General features: G+C 25.5%; 1 long non-coding RNA gene across 1 annotated transcript; it reads right to left on the bottom strand.

The window, feature by feature from the left end:
- Positions 1 to 579: 579 nt before the first annotated feature.
- LOC112603275 lies at positions 580 to 2,437 on the bottom strand. The gene is made up of 3 exons (XR_003115153.1): positions 2,198 to 2,437; positions 1,241 to 1,327; positions 580 to 963 (listed from the first exon to the last, which is right to left on the bottom strand). It is a non-coding gene; the product is annotated as an uncharacterized LOC112603275 (long non-coding RNA).
- Positions 2,438 to 14,900: the final 12,463 nt, after the last annotated feature.

Genomic DNA, 14,900 nt, shown 5'->3' on the forward strand with positions numbered 1-14,900 from the left:
ATGAGAGTAAATTGTTGCTTAAAGACGGATTGAGATGCTTGAGCTGTAACCTCTATAAACTGTCGGAAGTATATTTTATATAATTATGTTATATTTAATCAAAAATCGGATAAAAGAAATAAAATAAGCTCGGAAATGATGAATTGTATGATATAAAGTACTAAAATAAAGTAATATTTTCACATAAAAAATCAACGCACATTTTTTTTTTTATAAAAGTATAATATAACGATTTTGACTGAAGCAATTTTTACAATTTCATAATAATAACTTAAACTAAATAATTATTTTCTATGCACGATGCAATTTTAAAAGTATTTAGAGTAATTATTTTAAGCTAATATAGGTCTTTGAAACGTTTGATTATTTTTTTAGTTTGCTTTGCATAAATATTTATTCAGTATTCTATGCTTGGCTAATAACTTTTAATATGTCATACAATAGGTACAATTTTGTGAATTTTTTATGAACTTTACAAATAATACTAATATTATAACGACTTTGCGTTATAAATATTAACTCACAACCAACATTTATTAATTTACTGATTAATTGTATAACCATTAAGCATTTAATGAATCTATAAATATTAGTCAATATTTCTGGTCATGATATAAAATGTTTTCTTTTCCTGTAACATATCATCATTTCAACACATAAATATAATATATGGAACATTTACCAATTACTTTATGCTTGAAAATATTGACATTAAACATTTTCTATACACATTTTCTCTGTGAGTGAGGATCAGAATACACATCCAGTATATTTAAATTCATATATGTATATACACTATACAACATATATATTGTTCATGCTAGTTGAAATTATGTATCACAGCGTCACACTAAATTTTAATTTATTTATTGACAATTAGGATAACTACAAAGATATTTACGTAGTGAAGATTGATAGTCTGCAGTAATAGACGCCAATCAACTTGGCCAGGTAATGTGATATCTAACAAAAAATAATCTGTTAATAACAAATTAATTATTAACTTTAACAAATTTTTTTCTTTTTGCAAAAAGTTAACTATTGTAAAATAATTTTTAAGATCTTTTAAATATAAATAGACCTTTATAATTATGCCATGGATTATAATTTTAAATAAAATACAATAAATTATTAAATTTTAGTTTGTTTTTAAACTTGAAAAAAAAAATTCGGTTAACGTAATTCTGAAGCAACATGTACTTATATAATATGAATTATGCTAAGACTTTTCTTTTCTTACCTCAATTCAATATTTCCATAATCCGATAATAATTGACAGCAAGCAGGATTTGGCTCTATTCCCGTAGTCACCCATCATCTCCTTAACCTATATAATATAGCATCTTTGTTTATACACTTTAGAGCTTGTCAAGAATCAAGATGTTAAGTTGTATTACGAGCGCATATGTATTTTACATATTAGGCAGGCGGAGGGTGTTATTAGTTTCAAGGAAATTAAGCTTTATCTTACTGTTATTTATATAAAACTTTGTTAATTGTATACAGTATTATACTTAAAAATATAAAGTTTTCATTTAAATAAGTTTGAAATAAAATGTAAGTAAATCAGATGTATATATATTAACTAATTATATATCTATATTAATGTAACTTGTACTTTTGATTTATTTATGTATTTACTTTTAATTTTTATATATGATATATAATAATATTTTTGTGGTTTTTCTTTTTTTTTTTTATTAACAGATTAAACTAAATACAGTTTTTATTAGACGATTTTCAGTAAATAAGACACGTATCGTTGGATTTCGATATCTTAAATATATTTAATATCACTGATTAAAATTAAAATTATGTTATTTTATAATAAACCCCAGTATTATTGATGCTCGTTGTCGCGTTGATGTATTGAATTGTACAAATTGGTTTCATAAGTTGTATTAGGTTAAAATTCATAAAATGCCATTATAATAGTATGCAGTTTTTTTTAAACTGTAAATACATATTTGGTTCACATAGAATTTTACACACGCTTACATTTTTTTATTTGCATCAATAACATTTCAAGGTCAGAGTTTACCATTATCAGAGTTATTTATTCACTTATTAACATCATGCATTGAACACAATTACATCGATGCGACGCATTTGACCGCAAAAACTAGTTAAGTCAGAAATGTTTAATATGATGTAAGATATAAATCGATTTTGAGTAAATTCTACCATTTATACGTACTTCAATATAGTCGTAGTCGGTCATGGTAAAACGGGATGGTGGCTGATGGCCGTGGAAAGTTCCAATCATAACGTGGCAAGGATATATATATATATATATATATATATATATATAATAAACAGTCATGAATGGACACGTAAAAATATACGAATATACTGACTTACGAGTATTATACATTTATACAAGCGCTGATGGGTGTAGCAGGTGTATCGAATATTCTACAGAAATATACTGAACTGCGCATAGACAGTGTTTGTGAACGATGTCGCAACGAAGAATATATCATACACATATGTTATACATATATGCATAGGTATTTTATATTAGGACTTGTAAAAAATATATGTAAATATAGGCAATATGCCAATATGTACTCAGGGTGATTCATTTAATAGTAAACACTTCATCATTGACGATTTTTGTGTTTTTAAAATAAAACAATTTTACAAAGTTTAAATTACCTGAATGTTCTGTATGCATGTAGGTACTTATATACAATATATTTCTCGGTTACCCTTTTTATTCATTTATACAACGATATCGGTTTAATAAACAATTCGCTTTTTGTCAGCCATTGTTGAAAACGCATTAAAAATTACTATAAATAATTTGAAGTATCTATATTAAAAACTTGTGTTTTTACCCTAATCATAAATTCATAAACGGATAGATTGACCATACTCTATTAGGTACTACATAAGAAAAATAATTTTTTTTATGAAGTATTAAAATAATTTGTTAACAGATTTAAGCTAAAAAAAATGGTGAACAAGTTGGATTTATTCTGCTGTATAGTTGGTGTCATTGCCACAACAATGGGTATGTTAAATTTGAACTCAATGATGTATAATTTTATGCGAAAAATGATTTTAAGCTGAGACGGTCTGGTAGAGTTAATATCATGATATGTTTTTTGATTAACTATTAAATTTATATATTTTACCATAAGAATTACAGTAGGTTGATTTAATTTTTTTTTCAAAAGCATTACACTTACTTCATTTTTATTTTAAAGTATTTAATTATTAAAATAATATATACTTTTACCACGTTATATTTTTTTTTTGTTATTTGAATTTACAGTTTAATATCATCCTATTATAAAACTGTAGTGTGGATAGGTTAAATAGTATAAATAGATAATATTATAAAACTACACTATATAGGTATTTATTAAAAATGTCATTATGCATAGTAAAATTTATAATGGAGGAAAAAGTTTTAAGTCTTCATAAATAATATTTTTAGATTTTGACAAAATAATGAGCATTGTTATTCATAATAAAATATATAATTTCATTCTAATTTTAATTTTAAATAACTATAAAAATAATTGTCATTGTATATTTTTAAAAAAGTTTTAAGTTACAATATTGTATTAAAATGTTCGAAACTCAGCTAAATTGTAGATTTTTTATACTTTTACCACAAATTCTATGTAATGAGTAAATTTTTGCTATTTTGACAAATTTGAGTTTAAAATTTATATAAAAAATATTATTGTACAGATATAAAAAAAATTATGTGGTATATTATTGTATTAAATTTTCAAAAATTCTGAGCCAACAAATAATCTTTTATAGCTATTAATAGAAAAAATTGAAAATGTTTATAAATAGCTTAAAAAGATTAAAAATATTTTATATGTTGACATGTTGTATTATGTATAGACAATTATAGTATAAAAATTTGGTGAGAATTGTACGTAGTACTTATTGTTGTTTGTTTTTGAATTATAACAAAAAACCAAGTCGATTTTGACGAATACTGACTTAGCCTAAAAACTTTCGATTCTCCTTAATTTTTTAAATAAGTTTCAAGTACTGAAATTTTTTTTACTTTTGATCCTCTCACAAGGTCAGGTTTTCTACTTAAAATAAATTTTAATGTTTAAAGTTGAAACATTTTCAATGCACTAAGAGATGATGATAGACAGAAAAAAAATCATTGGTTATTAAAAAATCAATGTTTTGCTCAAAAAGAGAGATTTTTTTTTTTTTTGATAAATTGTTTTAAAAGATAAATAATTATATTAAAGATCACATCACCTGACCACTGTTTATTGATTTGAATGTTTGTATCCTTATTAATAGCAGCTGAACTCAGTGGCGGATTTAAGGTACTGCGAACTATGCATCCGCATAAGGTAGCATTTAATACGCAGCAAAATTATATTTAATATTTATCTTGTTCTTGTATAGAAAAGTCCTTAATTTTTTTCTTGAAATTTTCATTTTAAAAATAATGAATTAACATTAAAACTACTTATATAACCAAATAATTATTTTATAAATTTATATTTTTTTTCTCGTCTACCTAATAAAAATAAAGAAAAAATGTTGTGTTTGAATCGAAAGTTTTTTATTGAATTTAAGTTAAATGAAAAAATAATTCCATAATACATAGAAAATGATATTATGTAAGGATATTTTGTTATACAGGGGTGATTTTTTTTTAAAATCATAACGGCAATTTTTTTTTTTTGTATAGGAGTGGAAAATTGTTAAATCCATTCCTGACTGAACTATATCTTTATTGTGAATAAATAAACTAAAATTTAGCGCAAAGCATAATCACAACCTATCTAAAATATACATTTTATGTTTGGTCAATGGCATTAAAATAAATTTAGTACGTAGGTGTCCATAAGGTCCTTTTAACGCATGTGTTTAATTTGAAATCCATGATACATCAATGTACACACAAAACAATTTTGAAAACTGACAGTTATTAGTCTACATTATTAAGTATGTTTTATGATATATTTATATAAAATCGTTTTCGTGTTTAATGGTTTATTATTTGATTCCAATTTAATACATGCATTACAGTGGTTTATTTAATGATGAGGTACAATCTATACCAATTTTATTGTACTGCATACTGGTTACTTAATTACACTCTTTTTTTTTGTACCTATTTTATTAAAATCATTAAAATTATTAGAAAAAAAGAAATATTTATTTTTAAAAATCTATTTTAATTTTGAATATCTAACTTAACTACTCATACATTTTTCCAATATATTTTATTTTATTTAGTCCCAATATTTAAGATTGATGAATTTTACTGCTACATACAATTTATTTGGATACAAAAAAAAAAAAAAAAAAAAACACTTTATTCTAATGCCAATTATAAGTATATTTTTCTGCAAAGCATCTACAATATACCTCAATTGATCTTTCTTCTTGTATAATTGTGGTAGACAGAATTAAAATAATATAGTTATTAAATATTTGTTATAATATTGCTTAACTTGGTGGAAAATGTGAGCTTTTATGATATTTACCTAAAATAAATGTTAATATAATATAAAAAAAATAAGTGTTAAGATAAGTGTTGAATGAAAAATTTGGACCATTTTTACTATTAAAAAAATTGCTGACATGGAAAAATAATTTATTAACATTATATAATATCATATTATCTATTATATCATTAATTGGACAGTAAAACTGACATAATTTATCCATTGACAATGCTTAAATTACAATTTGTAAACTATATAGCTAATGTATGTTATCACTAGGGATGAGAAGTTATAGGAGCTAAAATAGACAAAATATGCATGCAAATATGCAAGGAAAAATTATGATATATGCATAAAAAATTTAAAAACATGCAAAAAATATATTATAATATGCAATTTTTCCCATAAATAAAAACATGTTTAAAATAAATTAATATAAATAATATTCCATTAAATTTGTTTCTATTAAAATATAAATAATTTTTAACTGAGTGATAAAATAATTAATATAAAAATAAATATATAGTATAAAAATCAATATAAAAATGATTGGTCAGACTAATTGAGTAATAAACTATTAGATAAGATACTAATCCTAGATTTACTTTTATATACCTACCTACTATTAAATGTTATAATTCTATAATGTTCAAATTTGCTATCTGCATTTTTATTTTATTGATTATTGTAGACTACGAACACATACAATTCTATAAAATAATAAATTTTTCATGTCAGTTGTATTAAATTCCACATAATTTTACTAAATATGCATTTTTATGCACAAAAAAAACATGAATATGCAACTTTTAAGAAAACTACCAATATATGCAAAAATATGCAAAATTTAAATACCAAATTTCGATTCATTAGGTTATAAAACAGATTTTTATCTCACCTAGCTATAAATAGAAGATACAGAAAAAAATATGAAAATCCTATAACTTCTCATCCTTAGTTATCACTTATCAGTTTATTTTGGTTAATAACAAATTTAGTTTACTGCGAACATGTGAGAGTCCTTATTGATTAATTTTAAGGGTAAACACATTTTCAATGGTTATAGTCAATGGCGTATCCAGCGTGATGAAATGATTAGGGGGTTTGAAAACCCTTTTTGAAAATGTTTAAATAATCAAAAACTTACTTTATATTAAAATATTATTATTAATATCAAATGTATTTAATCAAAATACATTATTGTAAAAAAAATTTATAAATTATATAATTATAATAAATCCACAGAAAATTCAAAACATTTTTTAAATCTCTTATCCTCTCAAAAAAATATGTTTACGCCACTAGTCTAGTTAAAGTATACACATATACAAAATATACTTAAATATTAAATCGACGTCTTATGAATGAATAAATATGACATAAAATCTAAAAATATACTAAGAAAATACAATTATATTTTAGGTACTTATGTGTGGACTTAACCATAAAATTAGTATTTAATTTTGCCAATTTATAGATTTATTTTTACAGAGTGCATATTATGTTACATCGAGGGTTAATGCAGAGAAAATAGTAGATGTGAACTTACTTGAAATATATTTTTATTGAAAATATAAAGTAGTAGTTTAGGTAAAAAATATAGAATATAAAGTATTGGGCTGCGTGGTATTCGAATTAAATTTTATACAACCGTGTGGATAATCAATTTAGGTATGTTAGTACGGTATTTTTGATTTAGGATACATATTAAAAATAAAAATAAAATAATAACTCAAATTTGAGGTATTAAAAAATAATTAAACAAAACTTTTTATGTTAATTTTGATTTTATTTTAATATTTAAAAGGACGTCATATATGCATAGATATCGTATATCTCGTGTTTATCCTACAAGTAGATCGTAATATTACAACTTTAATTTCATTGGTTTTAACATTGGAATAAATATCGACGTGTTATGTTTTTTTTTTTTTTTTATTAAAAATAAGCCTTGGCGACTATGGCCATTGACATACAAAGAGTTATAAGGTTGACAAATTTTTAATATACACTATCTACATAAACATATTACAGAATAATAAATTATAAGCTATTAATAAGGTTGGTCTTGATCAAAAAGGACGTCATGTGACTTATGTTGTCTAGGCAAAGAGCTTACTAAATAATATTTGATATCCCAGCTTTACGTTTGTCCGTTTCAAAGGAGAGTGTAACTAAATTTGAATATAAAATGTTATAAAGTTTAAATAAATACTTTAATAGTTTTTAGTTTAATATATGTGCTTGGAATATCCGCTGATTATTTTTATCATGGACCACACATTATACCTGTACGGGATGGAGAGGGGGCACAATATAATTGATCATGCACATCCGTTCCCCTAATACTTCGTGCGCTACCTCCTTGTGTGTGTATTGATTTATGTAGCTTGATCAGCAGTGTTCGAGATTATCGGTGAAGAACTGATAGGGTGCGCGTGTTTGTTATGAAATTGTTGTAATGTGTGTACGTGTAAATGTGTGTGTATGAATAATCTTATGAACAATAAATAAATACAAAAGTTTGGTTGATTATAAATTATTGTATAATTCACTATTTTTATCAGGTAACTATAAAGTATCCTTTTTTGACGCTAATCTTCATGAAAAGCATATACCTATATATTTAATAATAATTAGTTCATGTGGGTTACAAGGTTACTACGAAACACTTTTTTATAATTAGAGAAAAAAATAAAAAGTTTTTACCACAGTGGTGTTAACATGACAACACACGGTGTGAGAGTTACGGCGGTCGCGTTAATTCCCACGCACCGACGAGCTGGCGGCGGCCAATAACGCGTCGGTACGAAATCTAAGTTTTTATATTATATAATAATTTATAGATGACACAATTACCATACCAAAATAAGACAATATAAATGCGATTAGTAATAACAATCGATCGTGTGCGTGTGTGTATCGGTCCGTGGCGGAACGGCTTGAAATAAGCATTAGCGACTAAATTATGTTTCAGCTGCGGAATGTGTGTAATATTATTTTGTATTTTTAAAATGTTACCGCGGCGGCGAAAATATCAAACATTATAAATTAATATTATTAGCGTAGAATAACTCTGAATATTTTATAATTGTATTATGTATAAAAAATAATAATTTTATTTAAATTTTAATGTAAAATGATACAATTTTTTTTAATTGCAATAAAATAATAAAAATTGTGATTTTACGTTGAATATCAAATGTTAACAAAATATGGTAATGACTCGCGTTATTTAATGATACAGCTACTATATATATTTTTACTCGAATATCGTTGAATTCTTGCCCCTATTAATCTATCCAGCTTTCCAATCGTCTCTAAAGAACTTAATGCCTAAGTTTCCCACATAGATTAGAATATCACCAGTTATTTCACAATTCCAAAAAGCTTACGGAGGTAATCTTAAGTTTGGAAATCATAAAAGATGCAATTTTTAGTATATAATATTATAGTAATTCTATATAATAGACGCTATTGATACGGTGCAATGCGATTGAGCAAACTTTCGTCTAAAAAAAACTTGATAGATTATTATAATTTTTTTTAATTGCTCATAATTTTTTTTGGGGATTTATTCCTCATTTTGCAGGTACTATATTTTTTGAAATTTCAATGTATTTTAGTACTATAGATGATATAACGGTTTTATAAGGTATTTATTAAAAGAACAAGATCTGAAAAGTTCTAACGGATCATTACATTTTACAGAGGAAGTGTTAAAGATCTTTATGATACCTAATTTATTGTGTATTTGTAAATAATAAAATAAATACAATTGTATATTATTTTAAGGCAAAATAATATGTTTATTCTTTATTTAATTAATTCAATTTATTCCTTAAAACTATTATAAGCTTCTATTCATATTGGTTTTATTTTTTATAGTCCTTATATGTTTTCACACGAGGGCAATTAAGGATAGACCATTTATTGGATCAATATTTTGTTACTTAAAAATGTTAATAATATAGGTAATAAATAATTTAAAAAGCTATTTTGTTATTTTATTTTTTTGAAAATAGATGTCTTTTAATGTTTATTGTTTATTTATTAAAGGTGTTTGGTACACATTAATATGTGCATTCGCGTGGTGAAGAGAACATAACATTATTACGTCATGACTAATTATTTTAATAGTATTTTGTAATCGACGACTGAATAGTAGTTAATCTTCTTGTCGAAAACAGCGACCGACAATCCCACAGTATTGTGTTCTGTAGATAATGTATATGTTTTAAAATACACTTTAGAAATAGCGGAAAAGCAGAAAAGTCTTGAGACTCTTCATCATTTAAGTACGCGACTTTGACGACGATATATATTATTATTATTTATTAAGAACTATCAAACGATGGTGTTATGTGCACAGAGAAAACGAAATGAGACGGTTTATTATCGAAAACAACTGTTGCTGGCGCCGCAACAGTTTCGATACGAGGCATACAAACACACACACACACACAAACAAACACATGCGCACGAGTATTAGCCTTCGAGCGAAGACGTTTTTCCACACGGTAGTTGGACGAAATAATTACGCTGGTTTTCGAGAGTTGAGAACGTTAATTAAAAGACGCTCTAGCGCCGCGAAGGCTATGCCGCAGTCTCTGTTTCAGTTGAAATAAATAATCAAAGTGAATGGGTTACGCGCGCTTACACACACACACATAGACACATCCAACCCTTTAAGACTCGACCGATTTTCATTACGATTTGAAACAGTGTGTATGTATATATATATATATATTTATACATATGTATGTACTATACATAGCATTACGCCCGCATTTGAATTATTAAAAATAATCGTGAATGTATACATCGAGTGGACGGACCCATAGTAAGTTGTGTGTCGGCGCACCTGTGCTGTTTCTTATTCCTGGGAAGAAGCAACGGCGCTGCCTTTTGAACGTAATTTGAATACCACCCTTACACTCATCGCGACCCGAACGCAGTTGTATTATATATAGTTGTATTATAACACATTACGTTGTATTATTAATTATTATTATCGCAATACGCCATCGGTCCGTAATTTCTCCCTCAAAACCACTTCATTGATATTATAATATATACAATAGGTATGTACCAACAAATACATAATTAAACACTCGATGTATATGATAAAATATGAAATAGGATGACTTATAATGTCCGATGCGATCCGCTGGATCTCAAAAACAGTCTAAACGCAAAAATGGTTAAGCATTTTTTTTTGCCCCAGACGATAGTTTAAAGCAAGTAAGTATGTTTTTTGAGAGGAAAACCAAATTTTTAATATTTTAGTAACAAATTTGTATAACCAGTATGTATACAAAGCTGGAAATTAAACAGTTAAAGGCGAATATTTACTTTTAAATAAGTTAGGTGTATAAAGATTTACTTATTTTTTTTTCAATAGTTTTTAATTTAACAAGTTGTATTAATCTACTGTAGACTTAAAATATAATTTGTTCTATACAAATTATTGTTTTTATACAGCCATATAGGTACGTATACAAACCAAAAGAATTCTTTAGAATTGTAAATTCTTGTATATTCGTATATTGTAGATATCACAATGTGGATGGTTAAAATGCTGATTTTGGGTTATATTTATATAAAAATAAGGTACAGGTACATAAAAGCAACTTTCACCATATTTCTATAGAAAATAAAATTATTAAGCTAAAATTATTAAAAAATAAACGATATGCAATTGTAAACTCTCGATAATTTTAAATTCAAGGAACTCATAGGAAAATTTGATTTTGTGAGAATATTGAATTATTGAAGTGAAATAAAAAAAATATCAAACTAAAGTAAGTTAATTCTATTCAAAAAATTTGTAGATAAAATAAACTTCATTAATTAAAAGCATTTATTTTATTTTAAGATTAATTTTTACTCGCAAGATAGTCAAAAACGTTAAATGAAGTTCGTATGAACTTAAAAATGACATCATATTTTTCTTTGTCTTTTCTCGAAGAATAGATTTTTTTGAAAATTAAGCCAACCATGTCGTTTATTAAATTTTGCCAACTTATCTTTGTTTACTATAAAATGAGCGAACCTAAACTTAGTAAGCCAATTTGTAGATTATCCTTTTAAAAATGGTCCTCCTATTGGTATAATATTGTACTGAAATTGAGTAAGTCAAAGTCATCAGGAATTTTTCTATTTAGGAATATTCTCCTTCTTATTACATAATAATGAGTAGAATAGCAATATAACAATATGATTTTTATGCTGAAGTGTGTTTGAAAGCATAGAAACGCAAACGATATCAAAATGTAAAGTAATATCTTTATTTTTACCTTTTTCAACTTTCATGATTACTTTTTTCTTATTGCGACAAGCAATTGTATTTAATGCGATTCATTTGAGAAACGATCGCGTTACGACAACTGATTGTTTATTCCAGAGATAATGTACCATCGCCGCCGTTATCGAATCAACGATAAATCATTTGATTATAATCGAAAAATAACTCTTATTTTGAAAATTATTATTCAAGAATTACAACAATGAAATCATTGCTGTCGTTATTGGTTATTTTTTTTTTTAAATATATATAAACTATATTATGTATATATGTGCATTATATATATACGTATTTAATAAGCGTATGTTAAGTTACACTTAAAACTAATTTTATTTGAGCTAATAAAAATTCTAATTTTAGACATCCCAGAAATTTTTTTTCGATTTATGGAGGTGACTAAAACGTATTACTCTTAATCGTATTATGAAAAAATTTTTTTTCGGGTGAATAAGTACGATTTATTATATGGTATTTTAAATTGTTGAGGTTTAACTTATTATCAGCATTAAGCTTTATCTGGGTACTTCAGGGTGAAAAATTGTCTGGCATATAGGTCTTGGTGGCTATTTACTCTAGCCTAATTAGTACTATGCCTGTTTCATGTGTCCTTTATATAACGGGGCGTATGCCATTTTTGAATTGTTTCTTGAATGCTCCACGCGTTGAAAAATATCAATAAAATAACTAAAGAAAATGACGATTGACTGAAATGACATGCATTTGATACAATAATATTGTCGAACAATTTTTTTTTTTTTTTGAGACCATTACAATGAATAATAATGTACGCCTTTAGTGGCAGAAAAAAGGTTATTTTTTAGTCAACTCGTACACGGGATATATAAAATTAATATTAATTATAATCAGTCATCAGTCTAAATCAAAAACATAAGATTCTACACTAATAATTTAAAGGTTTTTGATACCTGTCTAGAGATAACGTTAAGTTTCAAATAATAGATTTTTCTATCATTAAAATTAAATTGATTAACCTGTTTTTTATACAGTCCAACTGCACGAGAGTTAGAGTAAAATAATTTCGATTAATCGAATTTACTATGTAAAAAAAAAAAAAAATAGTGATATAGATGATGTACAAAAATACAACTATATTTTTTCAGGTGCCCGTCGGCTATTGCGTAACAGTGTTTGTAATATGCATGTTTCTTTATAAATGTGTTTACTGGCTAGGAAAATAAAATCTGTACACATACAAACGCGAAACGGATGAGAGTATGGTATATTCGGAGCACAAATACAATCGTCGGAGATGGTTTGTTTTTTCGTCTGTCGCCTAATAAGCTATTCACGGAACGTTTTTGGACTTTGCAGACGTAAGGGCTGTATGCGCGCACGTGAGCATACGGTACATGCTACACGTGGACTTAACGTCTTTACTCATCAGAAATTCACCAATTTAATAAAATCGTTCTTCGTAGAGTGATACCAAGTGCCCGAAAATTCTATTAAGAGATTATTTTAAAAGACGGATAGTCTTAGAAATAATATTATATCTAATACATATTGGAAATTTTAAAGACCAACGTTATGATGTAGATATTTCCGTACAGTGTGTACTTAAAAGTATTGGTGTACTGTCGAAAAACCAATTATTTTTATTGTAGTTTCTTTTTAGTATACATTTACCAAAAAACTGTGGTCGTTAGTAAACAATAAACTTTCTTTACATTAGTTATTTACAATGTTTTTTGCCAAGTTATACAGCTCTACATTTTTGAGGAATGTTATTATTTTTACTTGTCATAGGTAAATATTAAGAGTTATAGGATTTTGTTATTTTTTCTCTGTAATCGGATATTGATAATATTGAAATTGAAATATTAACTAGTTTTTGCATGGACTTACTAAGATAAGTTAAGTAGTCAAATTATATTCTATATAAATCAATAAAACAGATCGCGATTATAAGTTAATATAAATTTAAAATTAAAGAAAAAGTATAAAGTTAAAAATATAATTTATTTGAAAAAAGGCATTTCTTGTATAAAAATGTATTTTTTAAATCGATTAAGTATAAAACAAATTCAAATTCATGCTTTCTTAAGTAAAATGCGATTTGTGAAATTAATTGTTCGTAGAAACTGTTAACTGGGAGTGCAAATGTAAAATCTGGAGTGTCCTCAGTTTTGCATTTCTCTTTTTTGTGCACTATACTGCGTAAAATCTGAATTAAATAAAATTGATTATAAAAAGAAACTATCGTTTTTAATAATGATAGGTACAATATTTTTCAAAGTTGTCTAATTACTAAAAAAAATGAAAAAAATGTATACTTTTTATGAACTTTGCTATAAGTTATTTAAGTGTAGCATAGCATCTTACATTAAAAAAGGTATGATTTGTATACGTAGTTAAATAATAAATATAGTATAGTTATTTTATTTATTGATTTTTGTACACTTTGATTTAAAGCTGAAATTATTTGTTTAAATAGTTATTTATATTAATAATCAGATTATAAAGTAACGTCCATAATATTAATGATTTGAAAAATAAAGAAACTATAAAAATAAATAATAATAGTAATTTATTATTAATTAAGATAAAATATAAATATGTTTTATTTATATTTAAGACAACTAAAAAAAAAAAAAATTGAAATAAATAGTGATTTTGCTGATTTTATTTATTATATTGAGTTCATTTATTTATTTTTCTTAGTAATGAAGTACTTATTTCATCAATATTTTTCTTTAATATAAAATTATTTTTTATAAAATATCGACTGACCATTTTGTGCAAGCACTCCGTCGTCAAATAATACTTGTGCACGTGCCACCGTCAACATCGGCTACAACGACGGCTACGTGTTGAGTAGTCTTCGAGTGTTTTTCAATCAATTAAAATTAATATCACGAAAAAAGGGCTCTCTATAATCATGTGTGTTTTAATAAAATTAAAAGTCAAACGACCTTTTTAGTTTTAAAATTAAAAATTATTTCAAAAGATGATCGTAGTAATTGACGCACGAGGCGAAATGTGATTCAAATACACAAAGGATTAAATACTGGAAATACTTGAATATTGGATTTTTATTACACAAATACCCAGCAATGTTCACTATAATGGCATATTAATCTCAGAGTAATGACTATTATAAATTTTAATACATACTTCCTGTA

Source organism: Melanaphis sacchari, unplaced genomic scaffold (assembly GCF_002803265.2).
Source record: "Melanaphis sacchari strain LSU unplaced genomic scaffold, SCAv2.0 Contig9_pilon_pilon, whole genome shotgun sequence".
In the NCBI taxonomy this organism is placed as follows: Eukaryota; Metazoa; Arthropoda; class Insecta; order Hemiptera; family Aphididae; genus Melanaphis; species Melanaphis sacchari.